The sequence below is a fragment of the Carlito syrichta genome, unplaced genomic scaffold (assembly GCF_000164805.1).
Source record: "Carlito syrichta isolate Samal-C Ts95f unplaced genomic scaffold, Tarsius_syrichta-2.0.1 Scaffold307280, whole genome shotgun sequence".
Classification (NCBI taxonomy): domain Eukaryota; kingdom Metazoa; phylum Chordata; class Mammalia; order Primates; family Tarsiidae; genus Carlito; species Carlito syrichta.
Window position 1 is genome coordinate 344,418 of NW_007251376.1, and position 15,703 is coordinate 360,120.

Below are 15,703 nucleotides of genomic sequence, written 5' to 3' on the forward strand. Positions count from 1 at the left end.
TTTGATTTATTGTAGAGATGAGGTCTCGCTGCCCAGGCAGGTCTCGAACCCGTGGGCTCAGGCAATCCACTCACCTCAGCCTTCCAAAGGTGCGGGATTACACTGAACCTGGCTAAAACCCCAAGTTTAGCAGAAGAATCCAAGTCACCAAAATAAGGGTCCAAATACAGGACAAAGAAGACAAAAATATCTTAGAAAACATCAGCAAAACAAAAAGCTGTTTCTTTGAAAGAATTAACAAGATTGATGGACTCCCAGCCAGAATGACCAAGAAAAAGAGAGGGAAAAGCCCAAATAAACACTATCAGAAATACTAAAGCTCGAATCCCAGTTGACCCCGAAGACATACAAAAGATTTGTCAGAGATTACTATGTACTCCTATATGGAAACAAACTTGATAACCTAAATGAAATGGAGAACTCTGCTATCACACAAACTCCCCAGTTGTAACAAGAAGATATTGAGACAATAAACAGACCAATAACAACACAGGAAATTGACTTTGTCATACGAAAACTACTTACCCTAAAACCATGGACCAGATGGTTTACCAGCAGAATTTTATAAAATATACGAGGAGCTGATACCAAGCCTATTGGAAGTATTTCAGGCAATTGAGAAACCTGGAATTCTCCCCAAATCATTTTATGAAGCTAACATCACACTGATACCCAAACCAGGTAAAGATCCAACGAAAACAGATAATTACAGGCCAATATCCCTTATGAGCATAAATGCAAAAGTTCTCAACAAGATTCTAGCAAATCGGATCCAATAACACATCTAAAAAATCAAATATCATGGCAAAGTAGACTTCATCCCCAGGGTGCAGGGTTGGTTCAACATCCACAAGACCATAGATATAATTAAATACATCAACAGCTGTAAAAACAAAACCACATGATTATCTCATTAGTTGCAGAAAATGCTTTTGATAAAATCCAGGATCCCTTCTTGATAAAAATCCTCAAAACCTAGGTATAGAAGGAATATACCTCAAAATAGCAAGTGCCATTTATGATAAACACACATTTAACATTGCTAAATGGAAAGAAACTGGAAACATTTCCCCCTGAAAACTGGAACAAGACAAGGCTGCCCACTGTCATCCCTCTTGTTTGACATTGTGTTGGAAGTCCTAGCACAGGTAATTAGACAAAAGAAAGAAATCATGGGTATCCAAATAGGAAAAGAGTACGTCAAGTGTCCCTCTTTGCTGATGATATGATCCTGTACCTTGAAAATCCAAGAGAATCTGTCAAAAACCTGTTTGCAGTGATAAAGGACTTTGGCAAAGTCTCAGGATACAAAATAAATATAGAAAAGAAAGTTGCATTCCTATTCAACAACAAGTAGGCAGAGACCCAAAAAAACACAATCCCTTTCACAATAGCCACAAAAAAATTGAAATACCTTGGCATCTTCCTAACCAGAGAAGTGAAAAATTTTTATATTAGGAACTAGAAAACACTTCTCAAAAAAAAATCCAAGAAGACAAATAAATGGAAAAATATTCCATGCTCATGGATAGGAAGAATCAACATCGCTAAGATGGCCATCCTACCCAAGACAATCTACAGATTCAATGCAATACCCATCACATTACCAGCAACATTCTTCTCAGACCTAGAAACAACAATATGGAAATTCATATGGAAACATAAACAGCCATGAATGACCAAAACAATGCTTAGCAAAAGAAACAAAGCAGGAGGTATCAGACTTCAAACTTTGCTATAAGGCTACAGTAATCAAAATAACCTGGTATTGGTACAAGAACAGGCATATAGACCAATGGAACAAGATAGAGATTCCAGAAGCAAAGCCTCAATTTCTCAACCAATTCATCTTTGACAGACCCTCCAGCAGCAACCATTGGGGAGAGGAGAACCTCTTGAGTAAATGGTGCCAGGAAAATTGGCTACTCACATGCAGAAGATTAAAACAGGATCCCTCCCTATCACCATACACAAAAATTAACTTTAAGTGGATTAAAGACCTAAATGTAAAACCTCAAACTATAAGAATCTTAGAAAACGCAGGAGACACCCTTATGGAAATTGGAACTGGTAACTAATTCCTGACCAAATCCTAAATTCCCATACATTAAGAAATAGATAGGTGGGGCCTCATTAAATTGATGAGCTTCTGCAAAGCAAAAGAAACCATCAAGAGAACAGGGAGACAGCCTACAGAATTTGCCAACTGTATATCTGACAAAGGTCTAACATTTAGGATCTACAAGTAACTCAAACATGTAGAAAGAATAAAAACAGACAGCCCCATTCAAAAGTGGGCAAAATATATGAATAGACACTTCTCAAAAGAAGATATACAGGTTGTCACCAGACAGATGAAAAAATGCTCAGTCTCACTAATTATCTGAGAAATGGAAATCACAATCATGTTAAAATACCACCTAACCCCAGTAAGAATGACAATAATTAATAAACAACAACAGATGCTGGGGGGATATGGATAAAAAGGAATGCTTCTACACTGCTGGTGGGAATACAAACTAGAGCAACCTCTTTGGAAGACGGTGGTTTCTGAAAGAACTAGAAATTAACCTTCCATGTGACCCAGCAATTCCATTATTGGGAATATATCCAGAGGAACTCAAATCACTCTATAAAAAAGATACCTGCACACGTATGCTTGTTGCACCTCTATTCACAATAGCAAAAACATGGAACCAACCATGTTGCCCATTAAATCTGGACTGAATAAAAAATGTGGTATGTATACACAATGGAATATTATGCATCCGTAAAGAAGGACAAACATACGGACTTCCCAACAACTTGAATGGATTTAGAGTCGATCATACTCAGTGATTTATCACAGAAACAAAGACCAGAGTACCATATATTCTCACTCATAAGGAGACCTTGAACAATTATAATACTGTAAGATACTGATTGGCAGTAGTGGGAAACTATCAGGAGAATTGTGGGTGGGATTGGCAGCTGAGGGAAACTGCTAGGGGAGGGAGGGTCATATGTTTTCAACAAGGGTACCTTCATAATCAACGTTTGTATACCTAGCCCTGAATTGTACCCCACATCTATATTTTTAAAAGAATGAAATTGTATCTAGCAATCAACCAGGACAATCTGCCTACATCAGGACAGCAATATCAGAACTTTTCCTACACAAACTATAGGTTATAGGAGAAAACCTATTACGCACTTTGAGCTGTTTCAAGGGGTAAAGTCTATGCACACACTGTTTGTGGCTGATGATTCCTGTTGGTGATGAGAACATGGCCTCTGTACTCTCTAAATGTGGGTCACAGGTCTAATCTGGAGGCAGATGACTTTATTTTATTGATCAAGTAAAACCTTCGCAGAAAAAAAGCTAAGTAAAACAACAAACACAAAGTTGTATGTTATCAGGACTGATTATAACTGTATGCTGAAGGCACACAATACTGCTAAAGACTGGTATGTAAGTGACAGTTCCCACTCTTTGAAAATACTCCAATAGGACTGGATTTTAAAAATGCAGCACATAGACATGACAGAACACCACACAACCATAAAGAGGGACAAAACCATGAGCCGCATAGCAACTTGGATGGACCTAGAGGCCACAATACTGCGTGATCCATCACAGAAACAGAATTGAGCACCACATGCAGAGCCTGAACAACCACCATAACAGTATAAGAAAGGAACTGACACTAACGGGAAACTTCCAGGGAAGGGGGGAGGCACACCTCATCAATAAGCATTTGTATATCTAATCCTGAATTGTACCCAACATATCTAAAAGGGAAAGAAAAGGAAATACGTCAATAAAAGTCCCTTACATCAGAATAAGTACAGAGCCATTGCCAACTCTGTCAGACCAGGGTTTGAAGAATGGTAATGTCTAAGAAAAAAAAGAAGAAGAGCATTATTAACTTACTCAAGCTTTCTGGAGTACAAGGAATTCGGTTCCTTGTTAAAAAGGTGTTAGAACCTAGATAGTCAATAAGTTTCTCTAATTTTCCTTCTTTTCTTTCAGAGACCTGAGGTAAATCAGATAAAACAGCCCTGACAACCTGTTCTGCCAGATGATCTTGCTCTTTTTGGAATGGATCACTTTCTTTGGCTGGCAGAGACCCTCCAGCTCGGCTATTCTCTGTAATCTTTGCAGTATCTGATCATGGAGAGTCTTCTACTTCAAATTCATATATTGTCTTAGAAACTGTCTCATTTTTGTCTTTGGGAAGTCTCATCTTTGTGACTTTCCAAGTAGTATAACACTATTTCTATCTGAGGATGAAGCTGGCTGCAACAGCAAAAGAGGCGGAGCTGTTGGCTATATCATGAACAGCTCCCAAATTATCACTGTCTCCTCTGCAGCCATTTTCTTGGTTATGTTACTTAGGTGTATCTGGAAGAGAAACAGGATACTGAACAAGAATACTCTTCGCCTATGCTTCTTCTGAGGCAGGATCAAACGAAAGAGGAGACATAGATGGTAATAGATCCACAGCTGGAGTCCAGCCTTCAACTAGACTGAAAGGAGACAAAACAAGAAATTCTTTCCACTTCTTATGCCATTCTCCTTGCTTTTCAATGATAGAATGTCTTATAGTCGTAAGATCTTCTTTTATTCTATGCCTCATATTCTTCAGATCTGATCATCTTTCCCTCTGAAATTTTCTCTCTTCTTCAAGGTAGCAAAGGTCTACTGTCCATCTTGCTTGATCAGCCTGACAGTGTTCATATTTCATTACTTTCAAGGCTTCATTTAATAACAATATCTGTTAAGAGGTTCAATTTTCCCACCTCATAAACATTTCCTATGTGCAACTGACCTATTTGTTTCTGAATTTTGTCACATAACTGCCTTGGAATATTAATGACTACATTAGTTCCATCTAAAGCATATTGGTTAACAAGACTAAGGACTGAACTAACAACTTCTCTTTTTCCAAAACCATGAGTGTTTCATTCACTGAAGCCCACAAAGACTGAACCTTTTGAATATTCTCTTCTATGTTACTTTGTTCATCATAGCGTTCCATTTTTATTTGACTCTGTAGTTCTATACATTCGGATCTTGCATTTTGTACTTGCTTACCTAATGTGCATTTTCTTGATACTTTTGGATAATCTTTTCTATGCAAAATTTGTAAAAATATGTCCTACATGACTTCTGGCAATGCACTTGTGCAAGTCTTGTGGATGTACATTAAATGTTTCTGTAACACAGAGAAGAATTTTTAGAAATTTTCTTGTTGATTCTCTTTATAATAACAGAATCATTTTGTGTATGTAGTATATTTGTGTATTTTTGCAAATTATTTTAATATTTAACATGTTATCATGGATATGTTTCTAGATAAAATTTGTATGTGTTTGCAGTATAAGTTGAGTTTTGAATTGATTTTTCCTCCTCAAATGTCAAGTTTTCTCCAAAGACTCTAAGCTGCGTATTTTGTCTTTTGATATATATCTTTAGTTTTATCTTACAAGTAAATATTTGATCTTTCAGTGATCTGTGTTGAAAATTCCCTTATTATTTTTCTTTTCGGAATTTATTTGTTTCATCACTTTATCCTTCTGTGTGAAGTTTAACAATGCATCTTCATGTACTGATTTTATTATAATGACTTCAGAAATAATCACTATGGCTACATAATTATATACGGTGTGCCAAAAACATACACGTTTTAAGAGATGTTACCTATGTATTAATTTTCAAAGTTGAATCAAATTGCACTAGCAATGTGTAGTATTGCTTACACCATTTTCTTTGACTGTCCTGCCTATTGCATGGCAATGCTAGCATTCATTTGATAAATGGCATCTTTTGGGCAACCATCATACTTAAAATGTGCATACATTTTTTTGGCATCCCCGTAGATTAGCATGCTATACATACACGTGTATGTGTGTGTGTGTGTGTGTGTGTATGCATACGTATATATAGGATTATTACATATGGATTTACAAAAACCATGAGTCCATAGTGATACCTCAAAAAATATAAGGCTTCGATCTTTCATCTCTCTTGCTTATGTCATCTAGAAGCATGATTATAAAATACCTTCTATGGGCTGACAATACCCAACTTATATTTCTTACCCAGACCACTTTCTCCAATTCTAAACTCATTTATCCAACTACCTACTCTACATCTCCACTTGGATGCTGAGTAGACTTTATTTTTAAGGCAATCTTATCTATTTATTTACACTTTCAAGACAAAAAGAGACAAAATTGCTTTTTACATTTCTTTTTTTTTGAATCAGAGTCCCACTCCATCGCCCAGACTGGAAGACAGTGACACACTTCTGGCCACCGCAGCCGTGACCCGCTGGGCTCCCATGATCCTTCCTCCTCAGTCTTCCAAGTAGCGGGAACTACAGGTGGGCGTTACCACACCGGGCTAAGTTTTTTTTTTTTTTTAATTTTATTGTAGAAACAGGGTCTCCCCAAGTTCCCTGGGCAGGTCTCGGTGCTTTTTAAATTTCAAATGGGCTTCTTAAATTCAGCATGTTGATAATTACACTCCTTATATTTTCCCTTTTACTGAAAATTTCCTTTTGAGGACATTGTCAACCCATAGATGATATTTTGAAATTGTGAATCTAGACAAGCTAACCAAGCAAGAAAGAGGGAGAAGATAAATGCTTTATGATAAATTATAAGGTAGACATTAGAAAAAATAAAGGTAGAACTAGCAAAAGAGACTTAGAAGAAATGCCCAATAAGACTTGTTCCGCCCAAAGCCTAAGTATCTCAGTTGTTAGTGACACCATCCTTTTAAATGCTCAGGCCAAAATCTTGGAAATAACCTTCTATCAGGACTCCCCAAATCTACCCTCACCTCTGTATAGTTTCTGAGTAGTCAGGATAATCCCTTTGAAACAATATTTTATTAAATCATCTTCTCACAACCGCTTCAATGGGTTTTCCTTTCATTCAAAGAAAAGTCAAAATCTCACAAGGGCCTATAAGGATCTATTTGATCTGATCTCTTGTTACATATTTGATCTAATTTCTCACTTCTCTCACTGTGCTTCAGCCACATTGAACTCCTTGACTTTCCTAAAAGGTTCCCATCTTAGTTTCTGTCCCCTATATGTCTGCTAGAAATGTTCTTCTCCCTGATATCTGTATTATTTTATCCCTCAAGACCTTCTGTTTTCAGTGAAATATCACCCTTAGATAAGACTGACCTTGACCACCCTATGTATCACCATAGCCTGTAGCTACACTTATTCTTTTGTTTTTCTCGGTGTTTTCATTTTTCACAGCAGTCAACTACTAACATATACAGTTTTCTTATTATTGATCTCTTTTCTTCATTGTTATGGAAAGTTCATGGGTGCAGAAATGTTTGAATATTTTGTTCTCTGTTACACCCAAAGCAATTCTAATGGTGCCAGACATATAGCAAGTACTCAACAAATGCTTATTAAATAAACTACTTAATTTTGATACAATTTGAATTGTACTTAATTCTTTCCCTGAACTTTTCTTGATTTTTTTTTTATTTAATATCATCTTTCTATTTTCAATAATTAATTGTACTCATTTTCCCAGTTGATTAGTACTACAACAAAAGGAAACTGTTAACCTAATCTTTCTTAGTCTCAGTCCATTTTTATGTGCCCAAGGAACTGTAAAACTAAAAGCAAGGTAGACTCCACATCATCACAAATGAAAGTTCTATATGTCTGTTGGGATTAGTAGTAATGATCTCACTTTTATTTCTGATTTTGGCATTTTATATCCTCTTCTATTTTCCTGGTTAGCATGGGAGAGGTTTATCAAGACTTTATAAACAATTAGCCTTTGGTTTCTTTGATTTTTCTGTAATATTTTACTGTCTTCAGTTTTATTGATTTCTACTCTAATGTTTATTTTTTTATTTATACTTGCTTTAAATTGATCTTCTTTCTCTAGTTATCTAAGGTGCAAGCTTAAGATACAAATTATAGAGATTTCTAAATATGCATGTAGTGCTACAAACTTCTTTCTAAGCACTGCTTTCACCATAGCTCACACATCTTCATATGTTATTTTTATATTCATTTAGTTTCATATTCATGTATATAAAAATATTTTAAAGTTCACTTGAGACTTTTTTTGGCCCATATGTTATTTAGTATTGTGTTGTTTAATTTATAAATATTAGGAGATTTTTCAAGTATCATTCTTTTACTTCTAATTTTAAATTTCATTATTATCTGAGAATATAATTTGTATAATTTTTATTATAAATTGTAAAGGTGTGTTTTATGTTCCAGAATGTCATTTGTCTTAGTGAATGTTCCCTGTGAACATGAGAAAAACATGTATTCTGCAGTTGCTGGGTGAAGTATTCCATAAGTGTCAGTCAGATTGGTTTGATTGACAGTGCTGTTATGGTAAACCATATCCTTACTGACTTTCGGCATGCCTACTGAAAGACAGGTGTTGACGGATATTAGTTGATTTGTCTATTTCTCCTTGAAGTACTATCAATTTTTGTCTTCTGTATTTTGATGCCCTGTTGTTAAGGTGCATACACATGAAATATTTTTATGTCTCTTTGATGAATTGACATTTTTATGATTATGTTGTATCCTTTTTTATCCGTGAACATTTCCTCTCCTTTGAAGTCAGCATAGTCAGAAATTAATATAGCTACTCAGGCTTTCTATTGTTTAGTGTTAGCATGCTATGTCGTTCTCCATATATTTTTGTCTTTAGCCTGTTTTTTATATATAGATGTGATTTCTTGTAGACAGCATAGTGTCGAGTCTTGGTTACTTTCACCCTGCCATAGACATGAGATAATATTTTTTGGCTCTTCAGTATGAGAACCTGATATGATTCCTGGAGGTAAAACTCACAAAAGTGTGGAGGCTGCCTTGAGACTTCAGCCCCTGAGAGTTTCTTGTTATCACATTTGTCTACATACTGCCTTCAGTAATGTCACAATGTTACTAGTTAAGTGCTCCTACCACTGTATGGCTCTGGTGACTTCTATTTCTAAGTAAACTGAGCTCAGCTGTTTTCTGCATTCACTTTTCTCTCCAGATTTCCTGCAACTTCTATTCTCTGGATGTTTCTAAGAAGTCTTTGATTTTCAGTTTGTTCAGCTTTTTTTCTTGCTGTATGTATGAAAGTGATGGTTTTCAATCTCTTTATATGATGGAACTGAAATAGGAAGTAGTCTTTGTTTTTTAGCAATTTGAATAGGATGTGCCTATGTTTGTTTAGGGCTATTTTGTGTGTTTATTTTCTGAGATTCTTGCATCTCTGGTTTGATGTCTGTCACTAATTTTGAAAAATTCTTGACTGTTGTTTCTTCGTATATTTTTTCTGCCCTTTTCTTCTGGGAGTCCAATGGGACAAACGTAAGACATTTAATATTTTCCATATCTCTTGATCGCGCACTCGCTCTTGCTCATGGTTTCTCTCTCTGTGTTTGTCTCTGTCCCCCCAATCCCCCGTTCTCTTTGCCTTTCCTTAGTTGTTTGAATTCCCTAATGAGCCCATATCTGTTTTTGTTTTTTGGGGGTTTTTTTGAGTTGGAGTCTCACTCTTTTTGCTCAGGCTGGATTGCAGTGGCATGCTCATGGCCACCGCACCCTCGACCTGCTGGGCTTAGGTGATCTTTCCACTTCAGCCTTCCAAGTAGCTGGAACTACAGACGCATGTCACCACGCCTGGCTAGATAAGTGTGTTTCAATTGCTACAATTTTTGTTTGATCTTTTTAATCATTTCCTTAGTCTGCAGAAATTATCCATCTGATCTTATGTTTTCTACCTTTTCCATTAGAATCTTTAACTTTTTATTCATATTTTATATTCTTTCTCTGATAGTTCTAACATCTGTGTTATATCTCAGTCTGGATCTGATGATGGTCTTGTCTTTTCAAACTTATTTTTTTTCTTTCCCTCTTATATATCTCATTGTTTTTGAAAGCCGGATGTGTTGTGTTCCACAGTAGATACTGAGATAAATTTTGTTTATGATTAAAGATTAGTTTAGTATGCCATTCCTTCGGTAAGGATTCCTTCAGTGTTGGATTTTGGGTTAATCTTATGAAGAGTTCAACTGAATTGGAAGCTTGTTGTTGCTATGATTATCTAGAGTGCAAAACATGTTTAAAATTATCTAGTTGATACTCTATTCTTATAGTGTTTATTGGATTGGCAAAGAAATTTCCAAAGTAACTACTGTTTGCATAACTTTGAGCCTTCCCATTTGGCTTTTGTGTCCTCCATTTGTGCAGCTGCCCAGAGAGGATCTGTCTCTTGTAGATCTACTAGCTGGAGTCTACTTTTACATAACTTAGTGTTTTTTACAGTGGTCATGGTAAACTTCAGTGGTGGACGTTCTCTCAGATTACAGTTACACCTCAGGATTAGAAAGGCACTGTGAATGAGAACTTTAGGGATGTGGCCTCAAAAGTTTTCCTGACCCTTCTCTAGATGTAATGCTGGTCCTTGTACATGTTCAGGCCCTTTCTTCAGGGTAGAGCATTTTGTTTCCTGTTTCATCTTCCCCACCCTTCTAGCTGTAATGGGTTTTCTCAGCACCCTCAGACTACAGTTTTGTTGTGCCATCCCCTATAGTTGAGAGTTTTTGTGAATTAGGAGAAATGGAGGATAATCGGTCTGCTTGAATTTTGCAGCACTTACTGCTTCCTGCTGCTGGGAGGGGAACTTTCTCAAGATGCTCCTCAATTTTCTTTTTTGAGCATATGTTGGTGTTCCTGGATTGTCTGTGGTCTCCAGTGTCTTTGCTGTCTCAGTATAGTTCACATTTAGGCTTTAGCAATTTGTTAATAAAACTTACTTTCCAAGTCTTTATCAATTTATATTCATTATGCTTGAAAGATTATCATCTCAATCACTACATCCTAGTAATTCAGTGCAAAACAGCTAGTATTGTGTAAAGCAAGAAGCTTAAATTAGTCAACAAAAAATCGAATATGAAGAAATATTTTGAATAAGAACATTAAAATCAGCATAAACAATGTATATGAAAATTTTAAGAACCACAAGAAGCTCTTTGTCTATCAGTCCAGCATTCTACTAAGCTACTAGTCACATAATGCTATACATTTTTCCATTATGTGGTCAGCAATTGTCTAAGCCCTTAAATAATGTTTACTTATTCTCTTCTTACAACAATACTAAGAGAAAAATGTTAATATACTTATTGCAAGAATAGTAAAGCGGGGCAGGGGACAGAATTTAGTTGAATATATAACTGTCACATCTGAATATGTATCTAGAGGAACACTTGATCAGATTATCCATTTATCATCTGAAACATGCAGTTATTAAGTAAAATTAGATCTGTAACTCTTGAGCTGAAAGTATGTCCATGATGTATTATTATTCAAAAAAAACAAGACAATGAATTATGTATGTCATGTGCCCTCATTTGGTAAGCACCCAAGCAACACATAACACCTACATATATGCATATGTATATATTTTTCTGAACATAAACAGTGATATGTAGATAATGTAGAATGATAATATCACCATGCTGTTAGCATTTTTTTTTTTTGCCTTTTTCTTTTTAAATTTTACACTCAAGGGGTACAAATGAAGTTTTGTTACATGGGTATATTGCATGATGATGAGGCTAGGTCTTTTATTAGGCCTGTCACCCAAATGGTGTTCATGATACTCAATGGGTAGTTTTTTTTAAGCCTTGTCCACTCCCTCCCTTTAAGAGTCTACAGTGTCTGCTGTTCCCATCTTTATGTCCTTATGTACCCAGTGTTTAGCTCCTACTTATAAGTGAGAACATGCAGCATTCAGTTTTCTGTTTCTGTGATAATTCACCTCCAGCTACATCTACATTGCTGCAAAGAACATGATTTCATTCTTTATGCCTGCATAGTATTTTATGGTGTATATATTTCAGTTCCTTATCTAGTCTGTCAATGATGGGTACCTATGTTGGTTACATGTCTATGCTATTGTGAATAGTGTTGCCATAAACATACGAGTGCAGTTGCCTTTTTGGTTGAATGATTTATGCTTCTTTCAGTATATAACCAGTAAGTAGTGGGACTGCTGACTTGAATGAAAAATATATTTTTAGCTCTTTGAGAAATCTCCAAACTGATTTCCTAAGGGGTTGAACTAGTTTACAGTCCCACCAACAGTGTATGAGTGTTGTATTTTTCTCCATAACTTGGACAACATGTTTTTTAGACTTTTTAATGATAACCATTCTGATTGATGTGAGATGGTATCTTACTGTGGTTTTTATTTGCATTTCTCTGATGATTAGTGATAGTGAACACTTTTTCATATGTTTATTGGCTACTTCTATGTCTTTAGTGAAGTGCCTTTCTTCAAGAGAGTAAATTTAAAGGGGTACTGGTAGAAGCAAAGTATTAGCATTTTATTTGAATGTTTTTGGAATTTTGTATGTCTTCGTACTTTTTTCATATATGAAATCAGTAAAAACAAGTATACAATCTAGAAGTAGTCTGATTATTATTCTGTCATCTATGATCTTAACACAATTTAAGAGATTTGGTGATATTATGTAAAATTTTAGAATTGTATCTATTTTCTTCCCAGTCATTTTCTTGTTGTCTTATTCTATTTTCTGACAAAATTAACCAGAAATGAAATTACACTTAATGTATAAAACATTTCTTCATTTTAATATTTGCATTGACTTACAATCAAAAATATAAATAAGATCATTGTTCACATGCATGAATACTGTTAAATTAAGATTAAGCAACAAGGTTGGGTGCAGTGGCTCTCCCATGTATTCCCAGCATGTTGGGGGGCTGAGGTGGAAAGATTGCTTGAGGCCTTTAGTTTGAGATTTTCCTGGTCAACATAGTGAGCCCCCTATCTAACAAAATGAAAAAAATAGCCAGTCATGGTGGCCTGTGCTTGTAGTCCTGGCCACTCAGGAGGCTGAGGTGGGGGGTGGGGGTTTCCTTGAGCTCAAGAGTTTGAGGCTACAGTGAGATATGATCATGCCGCTGTACTCCAGCTTGGGTGACTGAGTGAGACTCTATTTAAAAAAAGATTAAAAAGCAGGAGCTGTACAATGAAGGAGTGAGTAATGAAAACCTTGTAACACTGGCATGTAGGTGGTATATTGTTGGACATTATTAGGAAGAGAAATATGGAAAGTAGTCATCAGGGCACAAACAGAAGATCACACAGGCATTTATATGTCTTTCTGCTTGCTTATTTATGTCTCGCTCTGAAGGAGTGAGAATCTACAGTTAGGATGGAGCTCTATCAGCTTTTAGAATGCCAAGATGTATACAGAACAAGAAAATAGAGTCCCAGTGAAACTGGAAGTCACATTTACAGTTCAGGATTTAATAAATTCATAGTGTTTAAGACAGGATCCCAAAGGAAAAAAAGTCATTTTGGCCATTTATCTGAACATTGGGGTGGATTGGAAATTTGAGAATAAGGGAACCATCTGGGGTGTATGTTTTTTTATGGGTCCAGTACTTAGGAAATGACTTCTGACCATTTGCTGTAGCCAAGTGCAGATTTTAGCTAGAAAGACTGCGACACAAAAGACAAAAGGCCACTTGGGATTGGGTCCCAAGTACCGTGCTTGTATGGTTCCTCTGTCCTTCACCCAAGATCCCCTCCTCACAAATGCTTAGACCATGGAGATTTTTCTCATCCTGAGAGTTTCCTTATCCTACATCACCCTGATGCCTCCCTAGATCAGTTGCCTTCTTTATTTCTCACTTTGCTGTGGACTGTATTTCACTTTTCTCTGCTCTCCTTCTCTAGGTTTCATTGTCCTCCTAGTCCCTAACTGTTTATACCTACTGCAGCTCTGTCCTGTTGCTCCCTTTGCTTGTTTTTTTTTTCCTCAAGAACATATGTCTTTTACTTTCCATATTCTTTTTTCTCTTGACTCTAGTCATCTTTATCTTTGAAGATTGTCTCTTGAACCCTTTGATTTTACTCTAATCTGTCCTCTTTTTATCGTCTCTTCTCCCTAAATAAGTCATTCTTTCCTAATGGGAGAAAGGTAGGTTTGATAGGAACATTGTGGCTGTGTATTTTTTTCTGTATGAATAAGAAATAAAAGGAATTACCATATGAGGAGGAGACCCTAAAAACCCGGAATTATCTTTTGCAGGGTGGGCTCTTTGTAGTATGCTCAGCAGTTTTTCCTCCAGAATAAACGATCAAAGTTTTTATCTGGATGTTTTGAGAAGGTTGTGTCATGATTTGCCCAAGAAACATCCCAGGCTGTGGCAAACAGGTGTTGGTTCTTCCACCATGACAACACAACTGCCTGCCCAAACAGCACCTAGCATTCAGCAGTTTTTGACCAAAAACGCCATGACCCCGAAGCCCCACTCTCCCTGTTCACCTGATCTCACCCTGAGTGACTGTTTCGTTTTCCCAGATGAAAAATCCTCAAAGGAAACATTTTACTGATGTGGAAGTGGTGAAACAAAAATGGCAGAGGCATTAAAACACATCAAAATTGACAAGTTCAAAAACTGTTTTGAGCCATGGAAAATAGGTATATTGCGTCAAACAGAGTACTTTGAAGGTGATGGAAGTTTAGACATGTAAGAATCAATATAGAATTTATTTACAAATTCTGTGATTTGGGGTCCCTGATTGTACTTAGGTGATGACAAATATCAGAGATATGCTTTTGGACAAAGATGAACCAAATAGATGATTAGAACAGGAAGATGATAGTAGTGTTTGAGATGATGTCCCTCACTGAACTCTAAGCTTTTTGAGTATATTGATTGCTTAGTTGAACACTGTGGCCACAGCGCCTAGCACAGTGCCTGGCATCTAGTATAGTGCTTAAGACGTTGTGGTTTGGTGTCAAACAATTTAATTTTTTATGAGTCTGTCTACCATTGCCTATGCGATTATGGATTTGTGACTTCTCAAAGCTTCAGTTTCTGCATCTATAAAATGACAAAAATACTAATACCCCTTTAATAAGGTCATTGTGAAGATTAAGTGAGCTATGTTCTCATCACAGTTTCTGATTTGTGGCATCTTCTCAGTATATGGCAGTTGTTGATATCATTGTTATATATTTATTCATCATCAAATGAATGAAAGACTATCCTTTTCGTGAATATAAATGCATGTTTCCCCATTCAGTGAAGGCCCTGTGTGGCACTAGGTTTATTGCAAGTTGCTACCAGTGGTTAAACCATTTTGGTTTCCTACTCTGACACTTTCCACTAAATTTCTTCATTAGTGGCAAAATTTTTCCTTTAGGAGGATTTTAGCTTTACACACAGCAAATGTAAGTCGGAGATTGCTTGGGAGAATATAATGAATAAGATATCAGAGTTTTTGTTTTTTCCTGGAAAAAAAAATATAGGGGGACTCTAAAGTAATATGCTTAGCTACTATTTATAGCTCAGGAGCTAATTTTGATGTCATTTCTTAAAGGAAGGTTCTGTAAGCATTGGATTAATATATAGGCAAGGCACTCATTTATATGCTTTTATTCTAGTGTTTAATACTGGCTGCATACTTACTAAGCACTTACTGTGCTAAGCATATTGTAATTGATTTCATATTAACAACAGTTCTATGAGATAGTTTGGTATTATTATCCCCATTTGAGAGATGTGCAACCTTAAGCACAGAGATTACATCAATTTCCTGGGATTACATGGGTAGTAAGTGGTAGAGTGGGGATGCAAACCAACCCAGAGAGCTGGTCTCTAGGCTGTGTTCTTATCCA

General features: G+C 36.3%; 1 pseudogene; it reads right to left on the reverse strand.

The window, feature by feature from the left end:
• LOC103266677 overlaps positions 1-13,759 on the reverse strand; it is a 67,799-nt pseudogene extending 54,040 nt beyond the window's left edge.
• Positions 13,760-15,703: the final 1,944 nt, after the last annotated feature.